The 17843-nt window shown below is 43.9% G+C and overlaps 1 long non-coding RNA gene across 1 annotated transcript; it reads right to left on the bottom strand.

Annotated features, from left to right (window-relative positions):
* Positions 1 to 10045: 10045 nt before the first annotated feature.
* LOC133450423 (uncharacterized) lies at positions 10046 to 17439 on the bottom strand. The gene is made up of 3 exons (XR_009783111.1): positions 17253 to 17439; positions 16922 to 17007; positions 10046 to 10214 (listed from the first exon to the last, which is right to left on the bottom strand). It is a non-coding gene; the product is annotated as an uncharacterized LOC133450423 (long non-coding RNA).
* Between the last annotated feature and the right edge of the window lie 404 nt (positions 17440 to 17843).

Genomic DNA, 17843 nt, shown 5'->3' with positions numbered 1-17843 from the left:
CAAGACTTTCTGTGCTGGAAGGCAGTGATGTTGGCAGATGTTCGGATGGCATGAATTCTTACGTGAGCAGAGCACTTAACGTACCAAGCCATGAATTCAACCCAAAGGCCAGTGAGTTCGTGCCGAAAAGAAACACCACAGCTTTGCATCTAAGCCCGACTCTGCCACCCATTACTCCAATAGGTGATGTGCGACCTAAAGTTTACATTAAAACACGCCTAAAGGAGGAAGAGGGGAAATCACTAAAAAGGGATATCACTCTAAGGCCACAGTTGCAACCAGACACAGGAATGTCTCATGCCCTACATCATCAGTCTGAACAGAGCAGATCATCAGTGCGAAATACAGTGGACCAGGATGCTATTTGTGGAATTATGCAGAGGCAGAATGAAATCACCAACATGCTCGTACAACAACAACTGTCAGCTACTTTACCACAAAGAGACATAATCATATTTGATGGTGACCCATTGCAGTTTGTCTCTTTTATGAGAACGTTTGAGCATTGCATTGAAGAGAGAACTAGCAGTTAGCAAGACTGTTTGTATTTCCTGGAACAGTACACCAGGGGACAGCCCCGGGAGCTGGTGCGAAGCTGCCTTCACATGACACCGCAACAAGGGTATCAAACAGCAAAATGTCTTTTAAAGGAACATTTCGGCAATGAGCACAGAATAGCAACAGCATACATGAACAAAGCATTTGGATGGCCTGTAATTAAAACAGAAGACATTCAGGCACTGCAGGAGTTTGCGCTGTTCCTAAGAGGTTGCTGCAACGCTATGACAGAGTTACAATATATGGAGGAGTTGAACGTTCCATCTCACATGAGGCATGTCTTAATGAAGTGGCCATACAAGCTGCGGGAAAAGTGGAGGTCCACAGCTTGTGACATACAGGAGCGACGAGGCTACAGAGCTACATTCCTTGACATGGTGTGCTTTCTGGAGAAGCAAGTCAAAGTCTTGTCTCATCCACTGTTTGGTGATATTTCAGATGTTCGACCAAACACATTGAAGTCTGTAAATACAAGCAAACTGCTACCCAGGAGCAACATCAAAGGAAGCAGTTTTGCAACCACCATTTCAGCAACCGACCATGCTGTAACCAAACCCCAAGTGCACAAGATTCCCAGACAGTCAATAGCATCAAAGGAGTCATCCTCAGAATCGTGTCTCTACTGTCAGGAGTCACACCCATTGCTCAATTGTTCAAGGCTGAACAAGCTTTCTCAAAGGGAGAAGATTGAGTTCCTGAGAGGAAAAGGAATGTGTTTTGGATGCTTGAAGGCTGGCCACATGAGTAAGGAGTGCAGGAGCCGTCTGACCTGCAGTGAGTGCAGTCTAAAACACCCTACTATATTGCACATCCACAGCAAAGACAAGAACAAGGAATCAGAAACAACTGTCAGCAGTGCCCTTGTCTCCCTAAAGGCATGTGGTTGTACTGGGGCCGGAGATGACAACTGTACTCTTTCCATCGTGCCAGTACAGATAAAATCTAAAAAGGGAGATAAGGTGCTGCGGACATATGCATTCTTGGATCCTGGAAGTACAGCTACCTTTTGTACTAACACTTTCGTGAAGAAGCTGAACCTACAAGGCAAAACAACCAACATCCTACTGCACACTATGGGCCAAGAAAAGGTTGTGGAAAGTCAAGTGATCTCAGGACTGGAAGTATCCAAGTTGGATGGAAAACAATTTGTGGAGCTCCCAGAGACCTACACGCAGGAAACAATCCCAAAGAGCAACATTCCCACTCAGCAAGACATTAAAAAATGGAAATATCTGCGAGATATCAGGATCCCAGACATGGATGCTGAGGTGGAAGTCTTAATTGGGACTAATGCGCCAAAGCTTATGGAGCCCTGGGAGATCATAAACATCGAAGGTGATGGACCATATGCCGTGAGGACCCTATTGGGGTGGGTCATCAACGGTCCTGCAAGGAGCAATAATGATTGTTGTCAGAGAAGCTGCTCAACCATTTGTGCCAACAGGATATCCGTTGCCAGGCTCGAGGAGCTGTTGATCTCTCAATACAACCAGGACTTCAATGAGAAGACGTTGGAGAAGCATGAGATGTCAAGGGAAGATCTGAGGTTTATGGAGACCTTAGAAAAGTCCACTTGCATGCAGGATGGTCATTACTGTATGGACTTACCCTTTAAGGTGGATGACATCACCATGCCCAACAACAGGTGCATAGTTGAACAGCGCATTCAAAGTCTCAAGAGGAAGTTTGAACGGAATGAGACCTACCAGGAGGAGTACACAGCATTTCTTACTGGCATGATTGACAATGAATATGCGGAAGTGGTGCCTCAGGATCAGTTGGATGGTAAAGATGGCAGTGTGTGGTATCTCCCTCATCACGGGGTGTACCACCCAAAAAAGAAAACTCTGAGGGTTGTTTTTGACTGTGATTCAAAGGAACTTCATTAAACTGTCAGCTGTTGCAAGGTCCCGATCTCGCTAACTCTCTCTTTGGTGTCTTAACAAGATTCAGAGAAGAACATGTTGCTCTGATGACGGATATCCAAGCTATGTTCCATCAAGTAAGAGTGTCAGAAAAGCATGTGGATTTTCTTCGTTTTCTGTGGTGGCAAAACGGAGACACCTCAATGCGTCCAGTAGAACATAGAATGAGAGTGCACATCTTTGGGGCAGTTTCCTCCCCGAGTTGTGCCAACTATGCTTTGAGGATGACTGCAGTGGACAATAAGGCTGACTTCCTAGAGAAGGTGACAGATACCATCTGCAATAATTTCTACGTGGATGATTGTCTGAAGTCTTTGCCCACAGAGGAAGAAGCAATACAGCTCGTTGAGGATCTCACTAGCTTGTGCTCAAAAGGGGGATTTCAGCTGTTAAAGTGGACAAGCAACAGTCGGGCTGTATCGCCAGGATAGTCGCTATAGGCGTGTTTTATTTGAGTGACAGCTGCATTGCGGTCTGTGGCGTTGCTGTCGTCAGCTTTGCTCCCCGGTGCTCGGTACTTTCATTAAACGTGACACGTGAACTGTGAATTAAAAGCCTTGTCATGCTGTAACCCGTGAAGACACGCCCCCACAGCCGGCTCTGGGTCGGCCTGGAGGGATAACCGGCCCGGACCAGCTTTAGCTAGAACGGGGGTCGGAAACCCGCGGCTCTAGAGCCGCATGCGGCTCTTTAGCGCCGCCCTAGTGGCTCCTGGAGCTTTTTTCTCAAGATTGTACTTCAACATTAATATCGACATTTCCACTTTTTTTATCGACATTTTGACTTTTTTCTCGACATTTCCACTTTTTTTTCTCTACATTTTGACTTTTTTCTCGAAATTTAGACTTTTTTCTCGACATTTTGACTTTTTTCTCGACATTTCGACTTTTTTTCCCCACATTTTGACTTTTTTCATTGAAATTTTGACTCTTTTTCTCGACATTTCGACTTTTTTTCTCGACATTTCGACTTTTTTCTCGACATTTCGACTTTTTTTCTCGACATTTTGAATTTTTTCTTGACGTTTCAACTTTTTTTCTCGACATTTTGACTTTTTTCTCGAAATTTTGACTTTTTTCTCGACATTTCGACTATTTCCTCGACATTTCAACTTTTTTTCTCGACATTTCGACTTTTTTCTCGACATTTCGACTTTTTTTCTCGACATTTCGACTTTTTTCTCGACATTTCGACTTTTTTTCTCGACATTTTGAATTTTTTCTTGACGTTTCAACTTTTTTTCTCGACATTTTGACTTTTTTCTCGAAATTTTGACTTTTTTCTCGACATTTCGACTATTTCCTCGACATTTCAACTTTTTTCTCGACATTTCGCCTTTCGCCATTTGCCTTCATTCTAATACAAGACTTTTAATTTTTTGCGGCTCCAGACATATTTGTTTTTTGTGTTTTTGGTCCAATATGGTTCTTTCAACATTTTGGGTTGCCGACCCCTGAGCTAGAACGAGCTGAGCTCACTGGAGGTTGACGCCCCCGGTGGTCAAGTTGAGGAACTGCAGTTTCTTTTGAAGATGCTCCCGGGGCTGAAACGGGCTTTAAAGCCTGAAACCCCCAGCGAGTCGCCCCTACGAGCAGATTTAAAGGAGTCGCATGTAAAGTTGCTTTCGTCAATGAAAATTACGTCTAAATGTCGTCGTCAACGAACCTTTATCACCTGAGGAAAACGAGACGAAACGAAAATGCTGGTCATGTGGTGATAACAATAATTAAATATATGATACAATATTGTAGAGGAATAAAAACCAGACTAAAATGTAGATTACAAAATAAAAACTCTGCTAAAATGTGTCTTCATTTTTGTTGACCAAAACCAGACTAAATGTTCCAACAAAGATCCTTAACGTCCATGTTTTCAGTAGTTTCTCTGGTTTAATGTCCATGTTTTCAGTAGTTTCTCTGGTTTAATGTCCATGTTTTCAGTAGTTTCTCTGGTTTAATGTCCATGTTTCCAGTAGTTTCTCTGGTTTAATGTCCATGTTTCCAGTAGTTTCTCTGGTTTAATGTCCATGTTTTCAGTAGTTTCTCTGGTTTAATGTCCATGTTTTCAGTAGTTTCTCTGGTTTAATGTCCATGTTTTCAGTAGTTTCTCTGGTTTAATGTCCATGTTTTCAGTAGTTTCTCTGGTTTAATGTCCATGTTTTCAGTAGTTTCTCTGGTTTAATGTCCATGTTTTCAGTAGTTTCTCTGGTTTAATGTCCATGTTTTCAGTAGTTTCTCTGGTTTAGTTTTGCTGGGTGACGTTAGTCCTCAATCCCAGTCGCTGCAGCAGGAATCAGATCCAGAAGATGCAGCTGCAGAGTTAGAGGCTGATGCCGTTAACGCAGAGCTCTAGTTAACGTCAATTAAAAACAAAGTTACATAGAGAAACGTGGGGATCTGCTTTGGGGGGGAGAAGAAGAAGATCCATCTTTGGATACACTTTCCTACATGTGGAAAAGAAAACCCAATGTGTCGTCGGAAAAGAAAAAGACGGGGAGAAATGCGGAAAAATAAATACAGGACTGTCTCAGAAAATTAGAATATTGTGATTTTCTGTAATGCAATTACATAAAACAAAAATGTCATACATTCTGGATTCATTACAAATCAACTGAAATATTGCAAGCCTTTTATTATTTTAATATTGATGATCATGGTTTACAGCTTAAGAAAACTCAAATATCCTATCTCAAAAAATTTGAATATCTGGGAATCTTAATCTTAAACTGTAAACCATAATCAGCTATATTAAAATAATAAAAAGCTTGCAATATTTCAGTTGATTTGTAATGAATCCAGAATGTATGACATTTTTGTTTTTTTAATTGCATTACAGAAAATAAAGAACTTTATCACAATATTCTAATTTTCTGAGACAGTCCTGTATGTTGTAAACTCAAATGAGAGTCTTCTGTATCTGGAATGAATGTATTCTTGAGTCTATAAGGTAACAATAATATAATAATGAGATAACCTTGTTTGAATTGTAAAATGGGTGTGGTTAAATACAATCTTTGACTAAAAGGAGACTAAAATGGACAATTCTGACTAAAATAAAACTAAAATGCTCAGACCTTTAGTCGACTGAAACTTGATACGACTAAAAGGAGAATGAACGTGACTAAAACTAATAAAAACTAAAATGATAGCTCGACCCAAAGACTAAACTGAAACTAAAACTGAAACAGGCTGACAAAAACAACATTAGATACGTTTCCACTTCGTCGGCTGCTTCTCAAGATTCATCTGCGTCTGTTCCTCCTCCGATTCACTGATTTCTGGATCTGAACTCAGGCAGATGATCAAGTCTGTGTCTGTGAATCGGAGCGACTGCTCTTCTCCCTCTCGTCTCTGTGGCCATTAGGCCTCGCCGCTCTCCCCCATCATTAGATGAACTCCCTGGTCTGCCGGGGTGTCATTACCGGCCGCTCCGCTCCGCCGAGCTCTCGGACGCCGAGCTCTCGCTCCTCATTCCAGCCCGGCAGGAGTGAGAGTGCTGCTATCTGCAGATACTCGTTACCTGGACGCCTGGCACCGGCGATGGACGGTTGTCTGACAGGACAAACAAACACAGGCAGGTGCTTTAATGGGGCTCCTAACAGAGAGGAGGCACCAAACTGGTCCCAGAGGCGGCCCGGTATCCAAACAGGAAAAACATAATATAATCAAAAAGCCTGAATTTACACACTTCACCAAATAGGAAAGAAACTCTGCCGCTTCTGCATCCCTGGTTCCCCGCAGGCGTAATTTACTCCGTTGGAAGGACAAGAATCCTCCCTCCCCTCAATCTCGGCTGAAGGATCTAATGTCATTCCTGCACTTGGAAATAATGAAGTAAAGTATCTGACAAATTCTATAAAACTTGGAATCCCATTCTTTCCTTAATCCTAAAATAAGAAGGGAGGAAAGAAGGAAGAAAGAAAGAAAGAAAGAAAGAAAGAAAGAAAGAAAGAAAGAAAGAAAGAAAGAAAGAAAGAAAGAAAGAAAGAAAGAAAGAAAGAAAGAAAGAAAGAAAGAAAGAAAGAAAGAAAGAAAGAAAGAAAGAAAGAAAGAAAGGAAGGAAGGGAGAAAGGAGGAAGGGAAGAAGGAAGGAGAGAGCAGGAGGAAGGAAGGAAGGAAGGAAGGAAGGAAGGAAGGAAGGAAGGAAGGAAGGAAGGAAGGGAAAAAAGAAGGAAAGAAGGAAGGAAGGGAAAAAAGAAGGAAAGAAGGAAGGAAGGAAGGAAGGAAGGGAAAAAAGAAGGAAAGAAGGAAGGAAGGGAGAAAGGAAGGAGAATTAGGTCATTCTGACCCAAAGACAGTACAAGGGTTACCGGTAATAGATTATATTCCATCCTTAGATGAATAAGACAGGTGGCTCCAATCAAGATATACTGTTGTGTAGAACTAGGGATCCATTCAAATGTCAAGAATCGATTCAATTCCGATTCTTAAGATTCAGAATCGATTATCAAGATTTGATTTGATCCGATTTGATTCCGATATTGATTTGGGTTAGTGTTATTAAAACTGTTTTTTCAGCTGTTGCATGAATGATATGACTGTAGTTCTGCAACATATTAATACTAGTATTATATTGAGATTCAACAGCAAGTATTGCAGCTAATGATGCTGTAAGGACCAATCAGCTCCCAGAATGCTGATAGAACTGAAACAGAAACATCGTGGGGCAGAATTACCAAACAGATCCAGGGAGGAAACAGAGACGGAGGAAATTGGTTTTATTTTTTCCCACATTCCGTTTAAACTTTTTCCATTTTTGGTCTATTTTGGTTTAACATTTTTGAGAATTTGGTTTTTACATTTTACATTTTATGCAAATGTAACCCCAAGACAGTATATAAAGTAATGAAATATGGACAATTTATGCAATTAAAACTGAAAACTTTAATGTTTTCATACTTTAAACATATTTAAAGGCAAAAACATGGCACCAGTTATTCTGTCATCATGTCATCTTCTTCCGCTTATCCGTTCCCGGGGATGCAGGGATGCCCAGACTTCCTTCACCCCAGACACTTCCTCCAGCTCTTCCTCCAGCTCTTCCTCCAGCTCTTCCTCCAGCTCTTCCGGGGGGAGTCCGAGGCGTTCCCAGGCCAGCCGAGAGACATAGTCTGTCCAGCGTTTCCAGTTATTCTGGTGTCCAACAAAACATTCCTTTTTTAGGGCAAAAAAACACCAAAAGTTGTAATGATGAAAAAAAAATGTATCTTTAGACATTGTAGCAAGACTCGTTGCCACTGGGGCCGACCGACAGGACAGAGGACACAGGGTTTCGTGCAGGAAACGTTTTTATTCTCGTTCACTGCAGACACACGTGCACCAGCACCTTCAGCAGAACTCTGGCTGCTGTGCAGCCACTTCTTATGTAGCCAGGCAGGGTGGAGAGGTTGATTGGGCACACCTGTGCCCAATCAACTGAGTGGCTGCTCCTCCACCCTGCCACAGACATACGAATCGATTTTTGTTAGGAATTAATATGAGAATCGATTTAGAATCGGAAAATTGATTTTTTCAACTCAGGCCTACTGTTGTGACCTTTTTCTAGTCAGGTTTTTGAAAGAGGTCAGTATTTGCCTTTGGTGCAACGTACAGTTTGTAATTATTCAAGCATTTCTGGATACCTCCTCTCATTGTTCTTTTTTGTTGCTTTAGCTGATATCGGCTCCTCCTGGTTAAGTTTGGGGGGGTATTGGTGTTGGGGGTGAAAATGGGTGAATTGTACCTTTACTGATTAAACTTGTATTGTAATAATAAAAATAATACATTTTATTTATAACGCACTTTATATTTAATAATCTCAAAGTGCTACAGTGCAGAAAAATAAAACATGGAACATTTTTTTTTAAATATATTTAAAAACAGAGCATATAAATATGGAAGAGTATTAGGGCCATGCAGGAGAAAAAATATTTGAGAGGGGAAGATTTTTTTTTATTGTGCACTTCGAGAAAAAAGTCGAAATGTCGAGATTAATGTTGAAATACAATTTCGTAAATAAAGTGGAAATGTCTCCTCTGGCCCATCAAATCCAATTAATTCAATTCAATTCAATTCAATTTTATTTATATAGCGTCTAATACAACAAAAGTTGTCTCTAGACGCTTTCCAGAGACCCAGAACATGAACATAAACCCCCGAGCAATTATTACATAAACAATGGCAGGTAAAAACTCCCCTAGTGGGAGAAAAGCCTTAAGCCAAACAGTGGCAAGAAAAACTCCCCTTTAGGAGGAAGAAACCTTGAGCAGGACCAGGCTCATAAGGGGGGACCCTCCTGCCGAAGGCCAGACTGGGGGTCAGGGACGGCAACAGCACAGCAGGCAGGTGGAAGCAGCAGCGGGATGACCAGGGGTGGGGACCGCAGGCCAGCACGCAGCTCCCGAAGCTCCGGCCCAATCATCAAGTCCCAGGTTGGGGTGCAGGGTCGGGGAAAGGTTTGAGAAGGGGCAGGACCAGGGAGAGGAGTCTTGAGGGACGAACCTTCTCCCCCGCCCAAAAGGGGCTGTTACCCTGCCCCCCTCACTCCCACACTGCAGGATCCGGTGTTTTGCATTCAGAGATGCTCTTCGCCACCGGCAGAGGATGCTGCACCAAGAAAAAAGAGAAGAGAAAGGGGGGGGCAGTACAAGAAACTACATGAGCGACTCTAACACACTAGAGTTTACACTGCCTACAGATTTACCAACACCAGCTAGAGGTTTACTAAACACTAATTATAGGCTTTACTAAACAGAAATGTTTTAAGTTTAGTTTTAAAGGTGGTGGTGGTGTCAGCCTCCTTAACCCAGATTGGAAGTTGGTTCCATAGTAATGGTGCCTGATAGCAGAACGCCCGCCCTCCAAATCTACATTTAGATACTCTAGGAACTACGAGTAAACCTGCACTCTGAGAACGGAGAGCTCTGACAGGAACATAAGGCACTATCAGGTCTTGCAAATAATGCGGAGCTAAGCCGTTTTGGGCTTTTTTAGCAGAGCGACTGACAGCTATTCAGCAGCAGTCGTAACTAATTAACTAACTAAGTAACTAACTTACATCCTTGTGGTGGAACGTTAAGGGTACGTTTCTGAAGTTATGCAACTGCATTAGTGTGATATGTGTTTCAAATCAATATCGTAAATCCAATTCGCCTTTTTTTTTCTCAACATTTCGACTTTTTTCTCAAAGTGCACAATAAAAAAAAATCTTCCTCCTCTAAAATATTATTTTTATTTTTCTCCTGCCTGGCCCTAATACTCTTCCGTATATAAAAGATATATTTAGCTATAAGCTTTTCTTAAAAAGGTGATTTTTCAGGCCACGTTTAAAAATTGTGTCTTGGTAACCCAATTAAGACATATGAAAAAAAAAAAAAAAAAAAAAGCTTAATATCAGCAAGGAGCCAGTTTTCCATTTAATCAGCCAGGAAACATATTTCCAGCTGGTAAACAAAAGGAGAAAAGTCTCCACTATCAGCTCGTCCTGAAACCAGGCCGGCGGCGTGTTTGTGCGGCGGCGGCGTGGGCGTGGGTTCCCTCCAAATGAAGACGCTGCAGGCCGTCAGTGTTTATTCAGACTGTTTATTTCTGCTCTGGCAGCAACATCAGGACAAACAGCAAGACTAAAGTTCTGCAGCGGCGGAGCGGCGACGCCGTCGGGAGCAGGGCGGCGTTTCTACCTCAGGCGGAGCTGAGGACGGAGGTCTGATGGAGATTGAGAGGAGCTGGAGTCTGTGTGACGAGGAGGAGCATTCTGGGAACAGAAGAGAATAATTTACCTTCGTTAGACCTGGTATCAACAGTTCTCCTCAGAGAACCAATCACAAGCTCAGCTCAGGCGTTCACCTGGAATTAAGATGCAGTTTGAGCAGATAAATCAATGGCTGCTGGTGCTAACAATGTTTTTGGCAAACATGGGGATGAAACGGTACACAGAAGTCACAGTTAGGTTCAAGCTTGGTACAATGGGGAAAAAAGAAAGGTAGAAAATAATATTTAGGTCCTGTAATTTTGAAAAGTTTTGCCATCCAACAATAATGGCTTATTGGTCCTAAGTTTTAGTGAAACAGTTCAATTCTGCTGCTGTGGAAAAAAAAAACTGAACATAAAGTAGTTTAACATTTCAACAAGTCCACTGGTATTTTGTATAGTTTTTTTCTTCCAGGTTTGGGTTCAGTTTATTTTACACATTAGAGAGAAGAAAAACATGAACATTTCCATTGTTCTGTCTGGAATTTATATTATTTGAAAAGGTAACGTTCCTTTCTTTCAGATATTTGATCAACAAATATTATTTCAAAAGCAAGTGTTATTTAACCTATTTAAAACAAATATAAAAATCTGGTTGGTCACGATACTGATCACTGATTCGTTGCTGATAACTGAGTTTCTGCACTCGACTGCGACCCTTTACCAATCTAATTCAAACCAATTAAAAGATCCTCAGGTCACTTATCAAATGTTGGAGAGTTTACACTGGATTCTGTTGGAGCGGCGTTACTTCCGGAAGAAAATAAAATAAAATGGAAAACATTTTGGTACCAAATAAATATTAAAACAACATTTAATTACTATTGACTGTCACCCACAGACTGAAATAACACTTTCTTTTAATAATTATAGTCATCTTACAGCATTTTTTTTATTTTTATTTTTTATTTTAATTTTATTCTTTTTCGCTTGATTTGATGTGGCCTAGCGCCCCCTACTGACCAGCCGCCACTGATATAAACACAAATAAACATGCTCGGTTTGTCCCTGATGTCCCTCCAGGACACTATGAAGACATGTGGACACAAGTGTCCCAGACCGTCTCCAGGTCTGAGTCCTGATCCGGCCGGCATCAATGTTTTCCTATTTGATGCAGAGATTCAGTCGGGATTTAACCAACGTGTCCAGAAGACACTTCCCCTGAACCTGATGGACAAACGTCCACCCACTCGTGGTCAGAGTTCACGGGACACATGTTAATGCCAGGTCTGAATAAGGTCTGAGATCTACGGAAGAGTATCAGGGCCAGGCAGGAGAAAAAATATTTGAGAGAGGAAGATTTTTTTTTATTGTGCACTTCGAGAAAAAAGTTGAAATGTCGAAATTAATGTTGAAATAAAATTTCAAGAATAAAGTCGAAATTTTGCCTTTTTTCTCAGCATTTAAACTTTATTCACCAAGTTTTGACTTTTTTCTCGAGATCTCAACTTTTTTCTCGATATTTTGACTTTTTTCTCAAAATTATACTAAATCTTCCTCCTCTAAAATATTTTCTTTTTTTTTTAAATTTAAAGCAGCACAACGTAACTTTCAGCTTTTCTGAGTTTGGCGGCATCTTTTGGACAAAAGCGGTAGTGTTTTACCAGAAAGAACACTACGTTTCCCATGAGCACCAGCGCGTACTGCCGGAAAACTCCTGTCCCGTCGCTGCATTTGTTTTGATGAGAGGAGACTGGATGCTTTTCTGTTTCACCAAGTGAACGGACGGAACGCAAAAAAAAAGATGTTAAACTGCTGGAAAGGAACTGGAATTTACCGGGATACCTTAAACAAGGAAGCCAGGGAGCAGTATATGGAGAAAATAATGATTATTAACGGTCTGGATCCATATAATCCCTACTGAAGAGCCATATGTTTCAATAAATTTGTATAATACAACATACAGTACATGTTTTGTATCCCTCTTACTTCTCTTTTCTTTTTTTTTTGACCGCTGTATTATTCTGAAGAGGCTCCGAGGCGTGATTTTTTTTGTTTTCCTCGTGAGATTATTTTTTTCCTCTGCAGCTACAAATAAGAGTTAATATTTTTTCCTCAACAAACTAGTTTTATCTGAAGATTGGGGTTAATTGCACCGCAGAGAGCTGGCCAGCAACTGCGTTTAGCTGGCGAAGTGGTGAATAAAACCTGTGTTTCGATCCGACCCGTCTGTGTGAGTGTTTGTGGTTTAAGGCTGTTTATGGGTCCGCGTTACACCAACGCAGAGCCTACGGCGTAGGGTACGCGGCGACACGCACCGTACGTTGCGCGTCGCCACGTACCCTACGCCGTAGGTGTGCGTCGATTTAACGCAGAACCATAATTCAGGCTTTACTGTGTGTTTGGTCGTTACAGCCGCGATCCAAAGCGAGCCGACGACTCTTTCACTCTTTTACTTTGTTATGTCAGATACTCGGCCTCCGTGGTTCTGCCTCCGAGCAGGAAACCGTTGAAAAGTTAAACCATTAACGATCTTTTCCCTGGTCTGTTATATGTGGAGCTGCTGCTGCTGCTGCTGCAGCAACAGGTTACCAGCTTCTTCTGAGCTCTGCGCTCCAAGCCCCGCCCATTTTCGTCTCGACTGCGAATCGGGAAGGAGGGGGAAGTGACGTATGCCGTAAAGCAGTCAAAGCCGTAAAATTTGTAGTTTTTTAGTGTGGCATGGTTCCTACCATGCTCCTCAAAGTTACATAGTGCCAATGAAGGCGATACAGACCCCTCAGACCATGACAGAGGTTCATTAAACCTGTTGGAAGTTGATGTTCCATCACAATGACTCTGGAAATATGATATTAAGGTGGAAAAGTTACGTAGTGTCGCTTTAAATTTTTTTATTTTTTACTTTATTTATTTATTTATTTTTATAATTTTTTAAAATTATTTAATTTATTTATTTTTTTTTATATAAAAAAAATAAAATATTTTTATTTCTCTCCTGCTTGGCCCTACTACTCTTCCGTAGAGATCCTTCACATATCCTCAACAGGTTATTATTATTTCTTAGATCTGGACCGACTCCCCCCCACGTCTGAGGAGAGACGGAGAAGGACCAAGTAAGAGTTTCATCATCCACAGACGGACACGGGGAAGCTGATTGGTTCCTGCTGCGTTTGATCACCGAGAAAAGGTGATTTCACATTTTCTTAGATGAAATGTGAAGCTGAACGTCCCCAGAAAGCAGCATCACTGCTTCACTTATTTCAGGGTTATAGAATATTCAAACATATTCCTGTTTAAAAGCATTGAGTCAGTTTAAGATAAATACAACTTTCCCCCGGAGGACTGTGACTCCTGCAAACGCTGAAATGTCACGGTGATCCGGAGGCCGATGTTTGCTGGGAGACGTGTTTCCGCTGCTAACGAATGTGACAGCCGTCCGTCAGTCGCTCAGGTGGATAATTCACTTCCCAGACGGAGGCAGGTCTGCGCCCAAGGCCTGATTTGTCCTCCTGTTTTAATATAAATCCTGAGCACAAACATGTCAGACGCTGAGCGGTTTGATAGCTAATCAGCGGAGCTAATTAAAACATTAATTGGTGCACTTTCTAAAGTATGATTAGGGTAACGATATCAGCTTTCACCTGGAGAACAATAAGAACAAGTTTATGGCCTGAACGAGGCGGTTTGGTCTCTCAGAGTTTCTGTTGTACGGTTCCTGGCCTACGGGGGCCTAAACGACCGTCTGTCTACCTGCTACGGGGGCCACGCGATGAAAAGGGTCCGAGCTGGGGTTCACTCCGGTTTATTTAAGATATTTGGGGTTTGCTGATAGTTTATTCATCATTTATTCAGCTGTAATCAGTGTGTTTGGAGGGTTTTTGAGGCCACAAACAAACTTTTGTTTAGGGCCACTAAAATCCTGGGACCGGCCCTGGTGATGCCATTTTAACAAAATGTTACTTAAGTACATCGTACGATTAATCTTTGTGTTTTTAGGACTAAAATAAGGGAACAAAAGAAGTGAAAGTGAAAGTGTAATCGTTCCAATCACATCACCAGTCGTCGTCTGCTGGAAGAAGCCGTCTCAACGCTGAGATTAAAACAACATTTCAGTCACAGTCAGCTGTTTCACCTCAGCTGAAGTTTGTAAATAAACATCACAAACAGCCTGATGATGTTTGGATAAAAAAAACAAGGGGAGGTTCATGAGAAGAGCAGCTCTCCGTCCGTGGGGACGTGGTCGGATCCACCGGTGCAGAATCACTTCATGAACGATGGTTCAGTTCAACACCAGAGGATTCTGGACGAATATTAGAGGTTGTTTGTGTGAATGAAGATGGAAAGACGACAAGAAAACAGCCCTGAAGACTTTGCAAACCCTGAAAGCAGAAGCTGCAGGTTCCTACGATGACCCTACGATGACCATATGAGCCTGCGATGACTCTACGATGACCCTACGATGACTCTACGATGACCCTACGATGAGATTATGACGCTACGATGAGCCTATGGCCCCAAAGATGACCCAACAATGACCCTACAATGAGCCTACGGTGACCCCACAATGACCCCCTCGATGAGCTAACGGTGACCCAACAATGACCCAACAATGAGCCTACGATGAGCTTGTGACCCTACGATGACCCAACAATGACCCTACGATGACCCAACAATGACCCTACGATGAGCCTACGGTGACCCTACGATGAGCCCACGATGACCCTATGACCCTACGATGAGCCCATGATGACCCTATGACCCTACGGTGACCCTATGATGAGCCCACGATGACCCTATGACCCTACGGTGACCCTACGATGAGCCCACGATGACCCTATGACCCTACGATGAGCCTACGATGAGCCTATGACCCTACGATGAGCCTACGATGAGCCTATGACCCCACGATGACCCTACTATGAGCCTTTGACCCCAAGATGACCCTACGATGACCCTACGATGAGCCTTTGACCCCAAGATGACCCTACGATGAGCCTACAATGAACCTAGGACCCCTATGATGACCCTACGATGAGCCTATGACCCTACGATGACCCCACAATGACCCCAAGATGACCCTACGATGAGCCTATGACCCCACAATGACCCTATGATGAGCCAACGATGAGTGTATGACCTCACGATGACCCTACGATGAGCTTATGACTTTAAGATGACCCTACGATGAGCCTACGGTGACCCTACGATGTGATTATGACGCTACGATGAGCCTATGGCCCCAAACATGACCCAACAATGACCCTACGATGAGCCTACGATGAGCCTACGATTAGTTTATGACCCTATGATGAGCCTATGACCCAACAATGACCCAACAATGACCCTATAATGAGCCTACAATGAGCCTATGACCCTACGATGACCCTACGATGAGCCTATGACCCCAAGATGACCCTACGATGACCCTACGATGAGCCTATGACCCTACGATGAGCCTATGACTCTACGATGACCCCACAATGACCCCAAGATGACCCTACGATGAGCCTATGGCCCCACAATGACCCTACGATGAGCCAACGATGAGTGTATGACCTCACGATGACCCTACGATGAGCGTATGACTTTAAGATGACCCTACGATGAGCCTAGGGGGACCCTACGATGTGATTATGACGCTACGATGAGCCTATGGCCCCAAACATGACCCAACAATGACCCTACGATGAGCCTACGATTAGTTTATGACCCTATGATTAGCCTATGACCCAACAATGACCCAACAATGACCCTACGATGAGCCTACGATGACCCTATAATGAGCCTACGATGAGCCTATGACCCTACGATGACCCTACGATGAGCCTACGATGAGCCTATGACCCTACGATGAGCCTATGACTCTACGATGACCCCACGATGACCCCAAGATGACTCTACGATGAGCCTATGACCCCACAATGACCCCACGATGAGCCACCGATGAGTCTATGACCTCACCGATGACCCTCCGATGAGCGTATGACTTTAAGATGACCCTACGATCTCTGAAAAGCTCTGAAAATCTTTCAACCGACTGAAAAGAGGCACTTGCACTGAAATAAAAAGCTCTTTTACATCATAGTTAATATTTATTCAGTGGAAAGGAAGACACATGCACGGCGGTGACTCAGGGAAACACACACCAGCAGCTGATTAGATTCATAGCTGTGGCCGGAAGAATGACGAGACTCAGGGGATCAAACCACCGTCTCCCCGGCAGGAATCGTTGTCTCCAGATCAGAGACGGAACCGCAGCGCTGACACTGATGGATCCGCCGGGTCCAGAGGACCCGAGACAGATGAACTAACTGACTTAGTATCGACGGGAAAATAAACAGCAGCTCCGAGTTACGTCTGGAACAGAACCGCAGGAAACCACCGAACCGAGGCCGCCGGGCGGGAAACCGTCGTACTGTGGTCGGGTCTCCGTTCTGGACGCTGGGCAACATCTGTACGGTACTGTGCTAGTTCTGGTCCGTTGCTCCGGACCGTTCAGTCCCGGTACAAGAGGAGTTGAAGCCGTTCCTGCCCTCACCTACGATCGTGAACCGAGGCTACGAGTCGGACCTGGGACACGCTGGCCTGGAAACACCGAGCTGTTCCCCCAGAGGAGCTGGAGAACCTCTGGAGACGCCAGGACTCCTAATTCTAGTTCTACCCGTCAGGTTCTCTCCACTTGAGAGATTAAAGTTGCATCTTCAGAGGCCCCAACGATGGGCTGGAGCTACAGGGAGTCATGGTACAAGACGATGGTACGTCTCACGTTACCTGGTGTCCCGGGGAGTTTCCCTGGTCAGGGTCAGGACTCGGGGCTGGAGGCGGCGTCTTCTTCTTCTGTCAGGTCCTTTGGAGAGCTGAGCAAAAGGAGGAGATGAAGGAGAGAAGAGATCAGCATTGAAATACATTTTATTTGAAAAGGTCGCCTTTAGGTCAGTCTTTTTTATCATAACATCGTAGCCTGGTAGCGTTGGACGTACACGTGGACATTGGCATGTAAACAACACGTTGCTGTCATGTTTGAAATGAGCAACGAGTTGTAATTAAGTCTGTATCCAGTTACAAACGCGGGCGGTGAGAAACGGTCACTGCAGCAACTCACGTTTTGGCGCCGCTGAAGAAGCGGCGGCGCAGGACGAAGGCCAGGGTGGAGAGGACCATGATGGTGGTGCACATGGTCTGGAGACCGGCCTGCCGTCGAGGGACGGGGTCAGAGGGACGGGTCAGAGGGACGCCTGCATGTCCACGGGTGTGTCTGTCTCCGGGGCTGATGGGAGTCCAGGCGTCTGTCTGCCTCCGGGGCTGCTGGGAGATTAGCCCCAGATTAGCGATGAGATGCTGCATGACGAGGCGGGTGCTGACTAAGCTGAGTTGTGATTGTGTCTGCACGTGTTACCTAATCCCCACCCTGGATCACCGGCCTCCATCCATCCGTCCGTCCGTCCGTCCGTCCGTCCGTCCGTCCGTCCGTCCGTCCGTCCGTCCGTCCGTCCGTCCGTCCGTCCGTCCGTCCGTCCGTCCATCCATCCATCCATCCATCCATCCATCCATCCATCCATCCATCCATCCTTAAATTTGGTCTTGGTCTTGTCTTGGTCTTTTTGGTCTCGGTCTTGAGCTGAACTAGTCCTGGTGCTGGTCTTGATACTCTCTGGTCTTGGTCTATTATGGTCTCGGTTTAGTGGGTCTGGAC

This window comes from Cololabis saira, chromosome 1 (assembly GCF_033807715.1).
Source record: "Cololabis saira isolate AMF1-May2022 chromosome 1, fColSai1.1, whole genome shotgun sequence".
In the NCBI taxonomy this organism is placed as follows: domain Eukaryota; kingdom Metazoa; phylum Chordata; class Actinopteri; order Beloniformes; family Belonidae; genus Cololabis; species Cololabis saira.
Note: the sequence above shows the minus strand (reverse complement) of the source record. Positions and strands in the feature narration are given on the sequence as shown.